The sequence below is a fragment of the Pseudonaja textilis genome, chromosome 2, assembly GCF_049901715.1.
Source record: "Pseudonaja textilis isolate UNSWEBS1 chromosome 2, rPseTex1.2, whole genome shotgun sequence".
Lineage (NCBI taxonomy): Eukaryota > Metazoa > Chordata > Lepidosauria > Squamata > Elapidae > Pseudonaja > Pseudonaja textilis.
Genome location: NC_141991.1, coordinates 221,856,321 through 221,871,469, shown reverse-complemented (window position 1 = coordinate 221,871,469; position 15,149 = coordinate 221,856,321). Strand labels below are relative to the sequence as shown.

Below are 15,149 nucleotides of genomic sequence, written 5' to 3'. Positions count from 1 at the left end.
ATGCGTTGTGTTGTGGTCTGTATGGTGCAGATTTCTTATGCTCTATACCAGCTGCCTTTAATCTATTCTGGAATTTGCTGTTAACAAATTCCGTACCATTATCTGTCACCAAGGTTATCAGTTGCCGTTTAGTTTTTCTTTCTGCAAACTTTAACCAGTTGAAGAAATGTTGATATGTTTCAGTTTTGCTTTTCATTAAGTAGCAAAACCCATATCTAGAGTAATGGTCCATAATGCTCAGTATATACCGAGCACCCCCCATACTGGGTTTCTTTGGACCTATAATGTCTGCAAATACTACTTCTAAAGGTTCTTTAGTTTTGAAACCATTTAGCCTATTTGCAGGCAATATTTTACTCTTATCTTCACAACAGACATTACAACGCAAATACTTATCACAGGGTTTTAACCTTATTCCTTCAGATAACTCTACTGTACGTTTTAGCATTTTAAAATTTACATGCCCCAAACGCCTATGCAATAAATGGATACTTTCATCATGAGGCTTGATATTATTAAATACAGTCTGTGCCTCCCCTTTCTTACTATCATGTAAGACATACAATGCTCCATTTAAAGCTGCAGTTACCTTTTTGTCATTCCTTTCCAGTATGCACTTATTATTCTTAAATGTAACCACATATCCTAGTTTATCTAATTCTCTTACAGAAAGTAAGTTCATTTTTAACTGTGATACATATAACATTTTTATATTCTGGTTTAAACATGGACAATATGCAATACCTTCACCCTTGGCCTTGAGGTGCCAACCATTCGCGAGTGATATATGCTGAGAGCTTGTAGACATTTTTATAAACTTTGTCTTATCTCTCGTGATGCAGTGGGATGCTCCACTGTCCACCACCCATATATCATTCTTCACATTACAGTTGCTGTATGTGGCTAGTTCAAAGGATTTATTTGGCTTCTTTAAATTCTGGCGTTTTCCTTTTCTGCAGAATCTTGCCAAATGTCCTCTGCCTCCACAATTAAAACACTTTTTAATTGTGTATGCCGTTGAAGATAACTTCTCTTCCTCCGGGTGCTTTACCTTGCATAGCTGGTTTCTTTCAGGCTTTGAAGATAATTTCTCTTCCTTATTAGGCTTATCTTCCCTCAGCTGGTCACGTTCACTCCTTCTTCTGGCTTCTTCTAATAGCCTGCCAGTTATCTCAGTTACTGATAAACTGTCTTTTGGCAATACCTCTAATGCAGTCACAAAATCATCATAGCTTCGATCCAAAGAAGACAGTATAATGCATACTTGTTGCAACTCATTAAATATAAGCTCTTTTTCTTGTAATTCTTGAAAAATGCTTTTCATACAGTTTAAATGAGTTAACATGTCTCCATTCCTCTCAAGATGTGTTCTAAACAGCTTCCGTGTAAGATTAATATGAGCTCCTACACTGTCTCGAACATAAACCTTCTTGAGATTATTCCAGCAATTGGCAGCACTATCCTCTCCACGAATATGTATCAGTTGCTGGTCTGAGAGAGTCAGTCCTATGATGCACAAAGCCTGTTCATTCTTTTGCTTATAGTCCTGTATCTTTTTGGCATCCTCTTCAACAGTAGGATCCAAGTTTGATACATCTGGTGGGTTTGTAACTATGTCCCACAAACCTTCTCTTCGTAGCAGTAAACTACACTTCATTGACCATGAAACATAGTTTGTTCCATCTAGTCTGGATATCATGGACAGACTTGGCAAATTTACTTGTGCCATTGCTCTGCAGAAAAATAACTATTCAACAAACAGTTTGTCTTTACAGTAATGTGTAACTCTTGACCAAAAACTAACTCTCACTGGTATATCCTGGTTAGCTAGACTGTGCACACTGCTGGGCCCATAACCAATGTTAGTGATTGGGGATAAACCCCCGAGCAGAGTGCACAGCAGCAGTCAAGCCAGGCAGCCAAATGAGAGTGAGGCTGGGCCCAAGAGTATACACACACTTGAGACAAAAACACTGTTTGTGGTTTTAAATAGGTATTTAATTCATACAGAGATTAAGAAGAGTCATTCAGTCCATATGTCAGTATCCAGTATATCTATCCAGTTACCTAGTCTTTTAAACAGTAAATACAATGTCTTTATCTGCTTGTAAATCTTCTTCTTCTGATACCTTTCTCTCAAAGACAATGCTGAATCCACAGCTCACCAAGCAAACAGTCCTTGTGTTCAGTAGAGAGAAGTATCTTGCACAGTAGACATCTCATACAGGAGTAAACAGTAGTAGGCAGACAGACAGCAGATAGACCAGAGACCAGTAACACCAGGAACCAGGAATCAGAACAGGAAGACCAGGGACTCGAAAACAGGATCAGAAACCAGGAAGTGTTACGTCTCACTCACTGCCTCTTAATGCAGCTTACAACCGCACCCATAATTATGCAATGACATTGCATTTTTGAGCTTAAAGGTGCAAACACTTAAACTTAGGTTTTATATATTCATTCACCCAAACCAGTTGGTGTATTCATATACCCAACACTGTTAGTTACTACAAATTAATTAGAACCTTTAGAATCTAACACCATAGAAACCTAAATATGTAAGTAGATAAATGAAATATTAATTTGCTTATCAGAAAAGTAATCAGATATATTAAAGCAGTTTTGCACAGCCTTTTATAGGACTAAAGATCACATTTAGTCCCTGAATGGTTGGAGCAGGACAAAAGCTAGTTTCAATTCAATTCAGCTAATTGAGTACAATAAAGATGATGCTTTTCCTGGGCTTTGATTAATTTCCACTTTCTGTGACATTAAAATTTACAGTTGGCATTTCAATTTTCATCACAAAGAAATGTACAATGCAGACCTTTGTTTAAAGATCCCAAGAAATTTGGTAGGGATCCACAGTTGCCTTCTTTCTTCTGTGAATTGTACATCCTGAAGCAGTTGAACATGATTTCATTTTTAAAATAACTTTTAAAAATCCATTCTGCATCCTGCAAAAAATGTTTATGTTTATAACCTTTGATGGTCTTTATAGCCTATTTTATGAAAACTTATTGCTGTTCATATAATTTTAAATGTGTTATATGTTGGAAAACATTGTACCTAATTATGTTTAATTCCCAAGGAACACAGTGCAATAACTAAAACAGTAATTCATGTTGTAGACATGTTTAAATAAATAAGTTTGCATTGTAGTGTGTGTGTTTTTGAAAATGAGCTTCAAAGCAGTAACAATTGGTACCAGCTTCTATCCATGCAAACAATGAGGTACCAGTTGTGAATCAATGGGAAATTATGGATAGCGTACTAAGAACCATAAACCAGCAAGATAATGCAGTCTTAAACAATAGGCTTTAGGAGAAAGCAAAAAACAAGCTGTACATTCAGAATGATCTGTTGTTGTATTACAATATGTATATAAGCATGCATAAATCTTCTTTGTTAAAGATGTAAATATACTATATAAGATGAAAAGCAGAGTTGCAATGCAAAGCATATGAGTTTGACGTTGAATGTTTCTTTATATCAAGTTCACAGCTTGCATAAGATTGCAGATCTTTCTGGTTAAGCCTAGAAAAGACCTTCCCCACAAACTCTAAAGAATGCTATCATAAATGAATAAGATATGGAGCAAAAATCGCTTTCAATATAGCTTTTTATATCTTTATGGGTTAATCTAAATCCTTAAGATTCCCCACTTCACCTTCTCCTATTACAAAAATGCTTAAATGAAACTCTGGATTTCTATTAAATTATGCCTTCATAATTAGTTGCTCTCTTATTTGAAGACTATTATTATTTCTAAGTAAGAATTATGATATACTACAATTAATAAGCAGAGACAAATATTTTTTACATAGACTAGCTTTCCATCTGGATTTGGCATTACTGTTAGACATTCCTCCTAAAGCCATAAAATTCTTCCTTTAATTTTCAGTGTTATGGACAATAAATATTATCTTAGTCTTTCTTAATAGCCACCTTCATCTTATACTGAGTGGAGGAAACTATATTCCAATTAATCTATTTGGGAAGACTAGAACCACTAAACAGATTTTTTAAAAGTCCAAACAAACATCATTGAATTAATTTGTATAAGAAAAAAAATCCAAAGACTTCCATGTTAGAGCTATATTTTTAAATATGTTTATGTTGATATTACTTGAACATTTTAGTAACATCCAGGTTCACTGTGTAGGGCAATATTAATGAATCCAATAGTTTCAAACATTTATGAAATATTTCTCTTCTCTCATCATGTGCTTTTCACTAAAAAAAAGTTGTTATATTGGTTAGCTAAACATATCCCACTATCTATCTTCTACATTGTCCTATGGTGTTGCATAAACTTTTAAAATAATCAAGCAACATTGCTAATGGGATACTGCAGCAACATAATAGACAATTGCAATGAGTTAAAATATTAAGATGGCATTTACTTTATAAGTACATGGCAAGTATCTTGTAACAGTCTTCTGCTCCAATAGTTTTGATCCTGCAGCATAATACTATGTGTTTAATGAGCCACAGGCTATCATTTCATAAACAAATTGTATTTCAGTAGAAGAAAAGAAATACACTTATTCATATATACCTCAGTCTAGAAAGATTAATAGCACATTAGAACATTATACACTAAAATTATATTACTAAATGTTCAAAAAGGCAGCTCCTAAAATGTATATGCTGTATTGTTTATGTGACAATTAATCTAGTCTAGTTTACATAATAATATATAAGCACTGAGAAATGTTTGATAAGAATTGCATAATAATTTATAAAAAATAAGTGCAAAACAGCTTAAATATGACAAATGCTTAGTTTGCTTCATTTATTTTGGCACCTCACATTTAAAATATTTTGCTTAAGATTAATTTCACCTTTAAATTCAAGAGAAAATAATACAACTCCATACACTCTGAGGCCTTTTAATTCTGCACTGAGGTAGCCACAATGCTTCATTTCATCTACAAAGGCAATATTGCACCATTGTAACACAAACTCAATCCCTTTCATATAATGTATTAACATCACAGTGTAGGTACAAAGAGAGAAAGATTTACATTACAACAATGTAACACTGCTTTTATAATTTTCTATGTCTACAGAAGATTTCTATTGTGATAAGTTAGACACTCAAGTATGAACTCATTTACAGACTTCTACAGCTGCCAGCTTGTTAAATTTGATCTGTGATCTCTTTCCATAAAGCCTGTAAGTTGCTCAGTTGGTACTATCAACTGCAGAGACATTTTATACAACACAGTATCAATTTGCAAATTCCACTTTTCTTTTAAGAGGAAATTTTTGCTTGTTTCATCCATTAACATTTCATTGTTAGAATATTTCACAAGGCTCTGTTCTGTTAAAGAAAACATATGAATGGCCTTTAGATTGACAATTTGTTTGGTGTCTTTTAAACGTTTGTCTGTTTTAGTTTATTGGATTATCTTTAAGATGTCCTCTGTTATGAGGGCACTTTCACATGAAACTTCATGCCAGTTCTCCAGATTAGGTTGATCGCATCCTACTGATTGTTTTGGCTAAGACAAAAGGCTATTGCTATGATGGAATTTGTAGGTAATTCATAATCTTGCAGTTTAAAACTATTGCCTTTTTCCTTTCGAAAACTTTCCTTCTTTGCTTAATGTGACTGCCTTACAATTTCCCTCATTTGAGGTGGGTGGGACGACGACAAAAACTTACCAACCAACCAATCACTAGCAGAATCTCTACCAAAGAGGTGGGAATAGACAAATCTGTTTTCAATTTTATTTCTATTCAATCTATCTATGCTGATGTATGCATGAAAGCCAATTTTATAAAGGGGTTAGGATGCTGAGTTTTAATCCTGCTTTAGGCATGGAAACCAGATAACCGACTATGCCAAATTGTCCCTTTTCAGCCCCACAAAGAAGGAAGGCACTTGAGAATTGTTGCCAACAAAACTTCATGACGTTGTTCACATAACTGGTAAACTCAAATGACACAAGCATAACAAGAAATACTAGGATTTGCAAAAAATCAAACTTGAAGTGAAATTTCTTGTGTTCCTGAAATGTTAGGGACTTACGTTTCTTTTGCCTATTATGCTGTAAATATTATAAGCAGTCCTTGACATAATGGAGTCTGCCATTAAAGTCATATACTGTGAGAGTCATAAATTAGGCTAGTCTTGTGACCATCCTGATTTTACAACCTTTTTTGAGTTATTCATTAAGAAATCACAGTGGTCTCAAAATGAACGCCAGGACCTTTAAGCAAACACCACAGTCATTAAGTGAATACATTATTTCCTATTGTATGGATTGGTCAAAAACCAGAAGTAACTTCCAGTTTTTGTTAAAATCATCACAAAACACCACATAAATGCAGCCATGTTGCAGAGTGCTTGAAATATGGTTAATTGACCATGGAGGAATCAACCATTGGAACTTTGAAACCAGGTCATAATTCCTGTTTTGCAGGTAGTTTGTGACTTCAAAGATTTGCTAAATGACCAGTTGTAAGTCACAGACTACCTTTATGGCATTATGCAGTTGGATATTTCAGGAAAGCAGATGGTATACAAAACTACCAATATAGAATTGCTTTATTTATTTTTATCCTGCTGTTATTACTTTTATAAGCAATTGAAGGTGATGAACATGTCTACTTTCCTTATTCATTCTATTTTCCCCAGAACAACACTGAGAGGTGAATTGGCTGAAAGAGAGTGACTGGCCCAAGGTTACCAACTGGCTTTCATAGCTCAGGTGAGTCTAGAACTCACAATCTCCTGTTTTCTAGCCTGGTGTAATAGACCAAAATGACTTATACTTTCATATACTTTTATACAGTCTGTTTGTTCTTTGTTGATGATCAAATGAGGAAGTCTTTATTTACATATCTTATCCTGTTTCCTTTATTTCAAAGAAGAAGCAGTGAAGACTATTGACAGATCTATTTCTAATGGCTTAGGGTTCAGAAAGATGAGAATAAATATAAAGCTATAGTTACAAATTGTCCTCAAATTATGACTGGTTGCTTAGCTACTGGTTGAAGTTAGAAATAGATCTCCACAGGGCTACTTATGAGCTGATTTGAAGTTCTGATGGCTAGCCCCACTTTCTTCACAGTCATATGATCATGACCATTTTAGGAACTTGGCAACCAGTATTTATGGTTGTTTGCAGCATCTCACAGTTATGTGTCTATGATTTACTTCCAGGATCTGGCAAAAATGCCCATTGCAGCCAATGGATTTGCTTAATGACAATGGCATTCACTTAACAATCATGGTACTTCACTTAACAACATCATAGAAAAGGTCATAAAATTGGGTATGGTCGGGTGCTGACCCTATTAATGGCAACATAATTCAGTATTGTAATTCTAGGCTCAGTTATAGTTGTAAGTTGACAACTACCTGTATTGCAACACTTTATCTGCTGAATGTTTTCCAAATTGCTGAACATCTTTAATGTTCCTTCTTTCATTGCCTGGTCTCTAAAGATTGTTCATTAGAGTTGACAATGTGCTAAGGGAATTCACAACTTGAGAATGAAACAATAGCATTCATTGCATTGGTCCTGGACCATGTATTAGAAATAAGAATTGTAAAACTAGAATGGGCCACTGAGTTCAAATCATTACTTGATTGACACAATCTGGAACTAGAACATTTCCAAGGGATTATATATAGAGCTTGAAAATATTTCCCCCCTTACTAACAGTGTCTTATGTTGGTTGATTTACTTGTTTCTGCAAGTTTTTCCTAATATTCATGCAAAATATTATCCCCTATAATGATAGAAAAGGGAGAGAAAGAATATATATGTGTCTGTGTATGTATTTGTGTTTGTATATATGTGTATGTAGGTATATACAGCAGCATAGACAATTTTGAAAACCATATGAGACCACTGTTATGTGACCTGCACAGGTTGCTAGTTTGCTTCATGGTGTTGGATATTACCTTTAAACCCCTTTATGGCAAGGTCCAGGGTATCTGAGGAGCTGTCTTGATCCAATGGGACTAGCCCACATACTTATTTCAATGGCCTATTCCAGATCCCATTGCCAAAGAATTTTGGCTGGTTGGGTCCAGGAGAAGTGCCTTTTCTGCTGTAGTCCTGCTCTCTGGAATATTTTCCTGCTGGAGGTGAGGTCTGTCCCCACACTCCTGGACTTACACAAGAGCTTAAAAACTTAGCTCTTCTGCCTGACCAATTGGGATAGAGAAGATCCCCACCCCAGGCCATCCATTGCCTTGGTTTTCAGTTTTCTTATTTAACTTACTTAACAGATATAACAGATAATCAGAATTGGAAGGGACCTTATAAGTCATCAAGTACAACCCCCACCCAAGTGGGAGACCCTACACCATTTCTGACAAATAGAAGTCCAATCTCTTCTTGAAGGTCTCAAGTGATGGCACTCCCACAACTTCCAAGGGCAAGCTGTTCCATTGGTTGATTGTTCTCACTGTCAGAAAGTTTCTCCTTATTTCCAGGTTGAATCTCTCCTTTTTCAGTTTCCATCCATTATTCCTTGTTTGGCCCACAGGCACTTTTGAAAATAGCTTGACTCCTTCGTCCCTGTGGCAGCCCTTCAAATATTGGAAGACCGCTATCATGTCTCCCCTGGTCCTTCTCTTTATTAGACTAGCCAAGCCCAGTTCCTGCAACCGTTCATTGTATGTTTTAGCCTCCAGGCCCCTAATCATCCTGGTTGCTCTTCTCTGCACTTTTTCTAGAGTCTCAACACCTTTTTTTAACTTAAGAGAGTTTAATTTAACTCTCCTAATTTTAATTGTCTTGTATTATCTTTTTTTTGTTTACTTTTTATTACAGTGGTACTCAACTGCTTTGAAACATATCAAATTTGGTACTCAATGCATTTTCATCTTTAAAATTTGTCCTGGTACTCATTGTTTGTTTGGTACTCAATGTACAAGCTAGAACGTGTCAGTGTCAGCTACCTTGTGACTTACTACATTAATTTTTGTGGGAAAAATCTGTTTGGTACTCTACATTTTTAAACTCATCGTGCCTTCCAGAACCAATTAATGATGAGTGCTAAGATACACTGTATATGGAAAGCACTTAGAGTTGCTATAACAGTGTGATGGGTGTTGTTTGCTTTGGAGAAGAATTAAAAACAAGAGGAGCTAAAGAATGAAAGAAGAGCTAGCTGAAAAATCCAAAGTGCTGATCTAATGGGAAGATGAAATAAACATAATACCTAACACATACAATCATGATAGAGTAGACAGATAATAGAGACAGGAAAAACTGTGCAAAATTCAGCATCTCCATGTCCAAAAGGTGCTTTTTCAAAAGGTATCTGGACTTTTAGTGGGACAACCATGACTTGGATGACTGAAAATTTCCATAGACATACAACATTCCCATGTTATTATCTTGGGTTATCACTTCCAGTTCAAACCAATCTTTAAAATTCACCCTCACCAATAGATCTGTTCTTGAGACAGTTCTGTATGTATGTATGTATGTATGTATGTATGTATGTATGTATGTATGTATGTATGTAAAAGAAGCCCCACTCCCAGACAAAACCAATAACTCAATGAATAGCTACCGATTAAACATAATTATATCAGTGGTGGGATTCAAATTGTTTTACTACCGGTTCTGTGGGAGTGGCAGGGGAAGGATACTGCAAAATCTCCATTCCCGCCCCACTCCAGGGGAAGGTTGCTGTAAAATCCCATTCTCTCCCCACCCCACTGACCTGCTTTCCAGCTCTGTTTTCTTGTGCAGGGCAACAAAAGAAGACCTGGACAATCAGCTGGGACTCAGGAGGCAGATAATAGATGGGGTGGGACCAGTCAGAGGGGGTATTCTGAACTACTCAAAATTTCCATTACCGATTCTCCGAACTACTCAAAATTTCCGCTGTTCTCCAGAACTGGTCAGAACCTGCAGAATACCACCTCTGAATTATATATTAAAAATTGTACGCCTTTTATCAAAGCAATTGATTCACCAGGAAAACAATCTTTACAAAGCAGCCTTTGCAAACTGGAAATAATCTTCAAAGCCGTTCACATTTTTCAGCAGTAATGTATGCAGTCATTTGCTTCTCCAGGTTATTCACTCCCATCAACAATAAGAATGGAAGATATTAGTTCTTTCACAGATCGGGGGTTGCCTTACTATTAGTAAACACTGTATATTAGATGGTAGTAAAATGCTTTTATATCCACTAGATGGCACATGATGACCATGGTTAATACATTTTATTTCCACAAAACCTCTCATTCATGCCATAAATAAAGACTAGCATTATTAATTTATACCATTGCATCCACTCTGCTCAATGTTTGTTTAGCCAGCTGTTTCCTCTAATCCTGCTTAAACACCATTGATTAAAATCCCAAATATATTTAGATTTTTTTTTTAACTCCAAAGAACATTTTGTTACCTACATATTACAAGCTGTCTTTTCAAGTACAAGGCAACACTGAACTTCAAAATCTGGAGCCAGAATGTCTAATAATTCTTTAGAAATAACAAGATAATCTGTTGAGAATAATGGAATTAAACACCTTGGCAAACTGATAAAGTTGATAAGATTTTCAGTTGCCAAGTCTAAAATATTTTAAAATAAAATCATTCCCAGTGCTTTGGGGCATTTTGCTTTCCATTTTAGTAAGAAAACAAGTAATATATCCAACCAGACATATTATTTTTCCCCATGAGTTGTAATCTGATTATAAACAATGTTTAGAATTTTCTTTCTAATAAAACATATATAGAGAAGGTTACATTAAACATATATAACTTACTCTTATGCAAGTTAAATATAAATATAAAAACAGCAGAATATTATTGTTAATGCACTATTTTACATGGTTATTTTTAACTGATTATCATGATTTCCATATTAATATAAAGAAAACAGAAAAATTAATGGTAAAACTTTAAACACCAAATTATAAATAAGTAAAAGTTAACTAATCAAGTTATTTTTTATTTAAATTAAACTGATTGTCCTGTTCAATCTTTTAATTCAAATACATTAGGTTCTTCATCAAAGTAGGACTCATTGGAAAGTTTTCAAACAATGGATGAAATCAGGTTAACTAAAGCCTGCCCAATCACAAAGTAGAATACCTTTGATATAAGCAGTATTTTTTGTAATGAAATAGTAATCAATAAATGTGGAACTAGTTGAGTGGTACTATTGTTGAGCATTAATTTTAACAATGCAAAATCTGCTTTTATTAAAATTCATTAACCTGTATTAAACCCAGATTTAATTCAGAATTTCCATTATTCATATCCACTTTCCTGCTTTTTCTGGAAGATTATTTCATCTCCATTCAAAAGTACAGAATTCATATACTCTGGTGCTGTGGAACAAACACAACCCCCATCTTTGGAATTAGGGCATAAAGTTCTTTATCTTCTAATAGCTGACTCCTAAGAGTCCTACTAGAACCTATTTTCCCACTCACATATTGGGAATAATGTATTCACTTTAATGGGTTGCCTTCTTATCATGATCTTGGATTCCAATCATAGATAATCCCAATTGAAATTTTAGTATACTGAAAGCCTAAAATTCTCCTTTTCCTGTTGTAAAGATTATATTTGGGGAAAATAGTGTTCCCCTTGCCTTTAGTCGATTATCTTCTGCTTTTTTCTACCTGTATTTACCTATTCTTACTTAGTAACTACAATTTTCCTCCTCCCCTGAGTTCTTATTGATCATTACTATCATATTTTACCAAGTCATGGTGAGTTATGGTTGAATAGGAAGGGAATGCCATTCTCCAACACAGTTGTGGCATGGTATGCAGTTCAATAGCTAGGGAACCATAAGAACTCTGGGGTAGCTTAGGGATAAATCTTTTCCTTTCTTTGGAATCAGGCATTTCTCTCAGAACTGTTCTCTTCCTGTTCCTACCACTGAGACCTACCATAAGGAGCCACCCTTTCCATTTATAACTTTAACCACTGGTAGATTCTTTACTATTTACTCTCTGTAACAAGAAAAATAGATGTGACCTGATTAATTTTAATTTGTGTTAATTATGTAACAAATGTTTTTAAGAGATAGACAGGTGGCTGCAAATAGCTTCTTCTTTTTTCTCAAAATGAGATGTGCTTACAATACCTTTCTTTTTGTTTTCATAATAGATCAACAATGCAAATTCCTATATGATGGTTTCCCAACATTTCTTTACGTTATTATTAAAACCAACCTCCCTTATTTCAAAATTATACAAGTTTTCCCTCCAGTAGTATAACTCCAGGGAAAGGAATGGCCTTTTCTTAGTCTTTCCTAAGAATTTGTCAAACATACTTGACTTCTTTAAACACAAAACTCCACTGTTCACCCTCATCAGATAACGTTTATATTTTAAAACCTTTGGTTCCTTATCCAGGAGATATTTTGCTTCTTGCTTTATGAAACACCAACAACTGGTTTCCTTAGAATTACTCAGCTATTTTGCAGTGAAAAACTGCACTCTCTGCAGTAGTTCCATAACAGTCACATTCCCTCTTGGTCAGATTCTTCACAGTTTTACCAACTAAATGTACAATCACAGTCTTTCTTGGTTCCAAGTCCAGCCAATCTGACAACTTTCGCATCAAAAGATAGTAGCTTCCTATAGAAAAAGTATTCTGTGAATACATTCCACTTTTTATGTCTATCAAAAATAATAGCCCACTAATGTCAATTTGCTCTAGTACATATAAGTGCTGTTATTTTTTTCCTAATATCTAGCAAAATTAATGCAGTGTGTAAACAATACAATATACTAAGGGATGATTCAGAACCATGACAAATTTAATAATATTGGAGAGGAAGCTCTTTTGTTAGAAGATTTGTATTTCTTGCAATTATCTTTGTTTACCTCTATTCATATTCAAGATTGCTTATTTATTAACATATGTTATATATTAACATTTTTATTAACATACACACATACACAAATGTAGATGACTTATCATTCATAATATTATTGTCTAAATTCATCTTCATATTAACTTTCCTGTTCGTTGTTATTATTTTTTAAAAATCAGAATTAACACATGCCTAAACTGACCTAAGGAGAGAGGCCCTTTGGATGCTAGATGATATTTCAGATATTGTTTGAATGCCACTCTCTGCTTCTTTTTCCATACATGTCCCTTGGCTAAATATAAGAACACATTTTGTTCATTTTTAGTGCCTATATGCCAAATACACTATGAATAACCGAAAGCATTTAGGACATAGCTGAACTCAAACTAAGCATTTTTAAAACATTATAATTTCAATGGAGTAGTTAATTTCAAAATTGGTTCTCTCTACTTCTCTTAGGTTTGTAAATCCCAGATTTTCCAGCCAACCTGGAAAACCTTTGCCCTAACTTTACTGCCTTGTTTTATACATGTCATAAGAACTGTACATTTAACATAAAATCATATTAAATGTACAGTTCTTAGTATCTATGTCTATATTTTGTGTACCTTTTCCCAATTTAAATTTTGAATTCAAGAACATATTTTTAGCAGGCAACTTCTGTGTCTCCATATGTTGCTAGAATCCCATCAGTCCAGTGATGGTGGTCAACAGTCAAAAATGACGACCAATATTACAATAGTTGCTCGTGCAGCTTTTTGTTCTATGAAACACCCCTCTCCAATGCAAAACCAGCCACCCTTTTGAATGCAAAACTATTATTTCCTGGATTTCCACAATTCCTATCCTTCCTAGAGGTTCATCATTCAAGATCATATTACCAGCTGAATCTTAGATGCAACTTAGAGTGCTGTTTTCTACGAGCAATATGGTTCAAGACCCGAAAAGGAACAGACAGATTCCCTGATATTCAGTTCATATCTGTATGTGAAAGAGGGGCTGATTTATGAAGAGTAAGAGAACGATGACTTTTGGGGGACTTTAGTCATTCACAAGATGCTGGTGCAAAATTCTGAAGTTTCTTGAAGTGTGATCTCTGCTCTTTCCTTTCTCTCTCTTTTGTGTTCTTTTCCCCAAAACCACCATACCTGGGATGTTTTTAATTTCCCATTGGTTACCTTCCAGGAACTGTTATTCCTGCCCTGCTCACTAAGTCAGCTAGGGGTGACGGGATTATGGGAGTTATCCAACAGAATGGGATGGTGTCAAGTTGGGAAACACTAAGGGTTGGATGTCATATATGTCTTACATTTCCTTTATTTTAGAGGACTTCCAAGAAGTATTATTTTGGTTACTATTATTTACACCAACTGGATTTACCATAACTGTAAGCAAATGCAGAAAACAGCCAGCTGTCAAATGCAGGCACTATATAAATATGATAAATAAATAATGAAAGCTTTCCTCCAGCCTAATTCAACTCCCATCATTTCATTGTTGCCAACAAGTGGGTCACACTGGCTATGGATGATGGGAATCCCAGTCCAACCTGAAACTCAAGTCATTCATTTGGATGTATATTCAGGGGGGGATTTGAAAGATGAAACCTCCCTGCAGAGAGATAGTATGGTAGCAAAGGCAAAATCTAGTTTTGGAAAGGCAGAAGAGTTGTCGGAAGAAAAGTTGGGCAAGCCCTGGTCCCAGAGAGCACCACAGGTTACCAGCGAACAAGTGGGGAGAGACAGTATAGCCTGAAGGTTACAGTTAGTCCAGAATAGTTGGATACTATCCCACCCCGGTCCCGGACTTCTCCGTTTTTTGGTTTTTACCTTTCCACAGCTTCAAAGCAAACGGTGCCGCTTCTAAAAACTCTACTCTTCGCGCTCTCGCTTCTTCTGCCCCGCGCCAGCCAGAGACGAAAGTCCCAATCCCGAGAGAAGAACGAAAGAGAGACTTCTTTCAGTCGACGGAGGACCACGTCAGACGCGAAGGACGTTTCCAAGAATGCTGTTACTGCTCGATGAGAGCGCCGCTTCAAACCCCAGGAATGAAGGGGTGGAAAATTAGAAAGCCAAACACCGCGCTCGCACACGCCCAACGCCTGGCTGGCTCGCTCCCCCTCCCCCCCCCAGTTCTCTCGCACAGCGTCCTCTTGTTTTCTAAGCCGTCCCGGCTGCTGGACGGGGACGCCCCTAAGGGTCTTGCCAGGTGCCCTGTCCTCCTGGTCCAACCTTTTGAGGTCACCGCACGCCCACAACCTACCTACGCCTCAGCTGTGCCTCGGAGGAGGACAAGTTGTCAAAGGAAGGCGCCTGGTCAAC

The 15,149-nt window shown here is 36.0% G+C and overlaps 1 protein-coding gene across 1 annotated transcript in view; it reads right to left on the bottom strand.

Moving 5' to 3' along the window:
* The window catches only part of HAPLN1 (hyaluronan and proteoglycan link protein 1), a 75,966-nt gene extending 61,022 nt beyond the window's left edge, over nt 1–14,944 (bottom strand). Inside the window, exon 1 of the mRNA XM_026718822.2 lies at nt 14,658–14,944. The gene's annotated coding sequence lies outside the window, so the exon portion shown is untranslated. The remainder of the gene's footprint in view (nt 1–14,657) is intronic.
* Between the last annotated feature and the right edge of the window lie 205 nt (nt 14,945–15,149).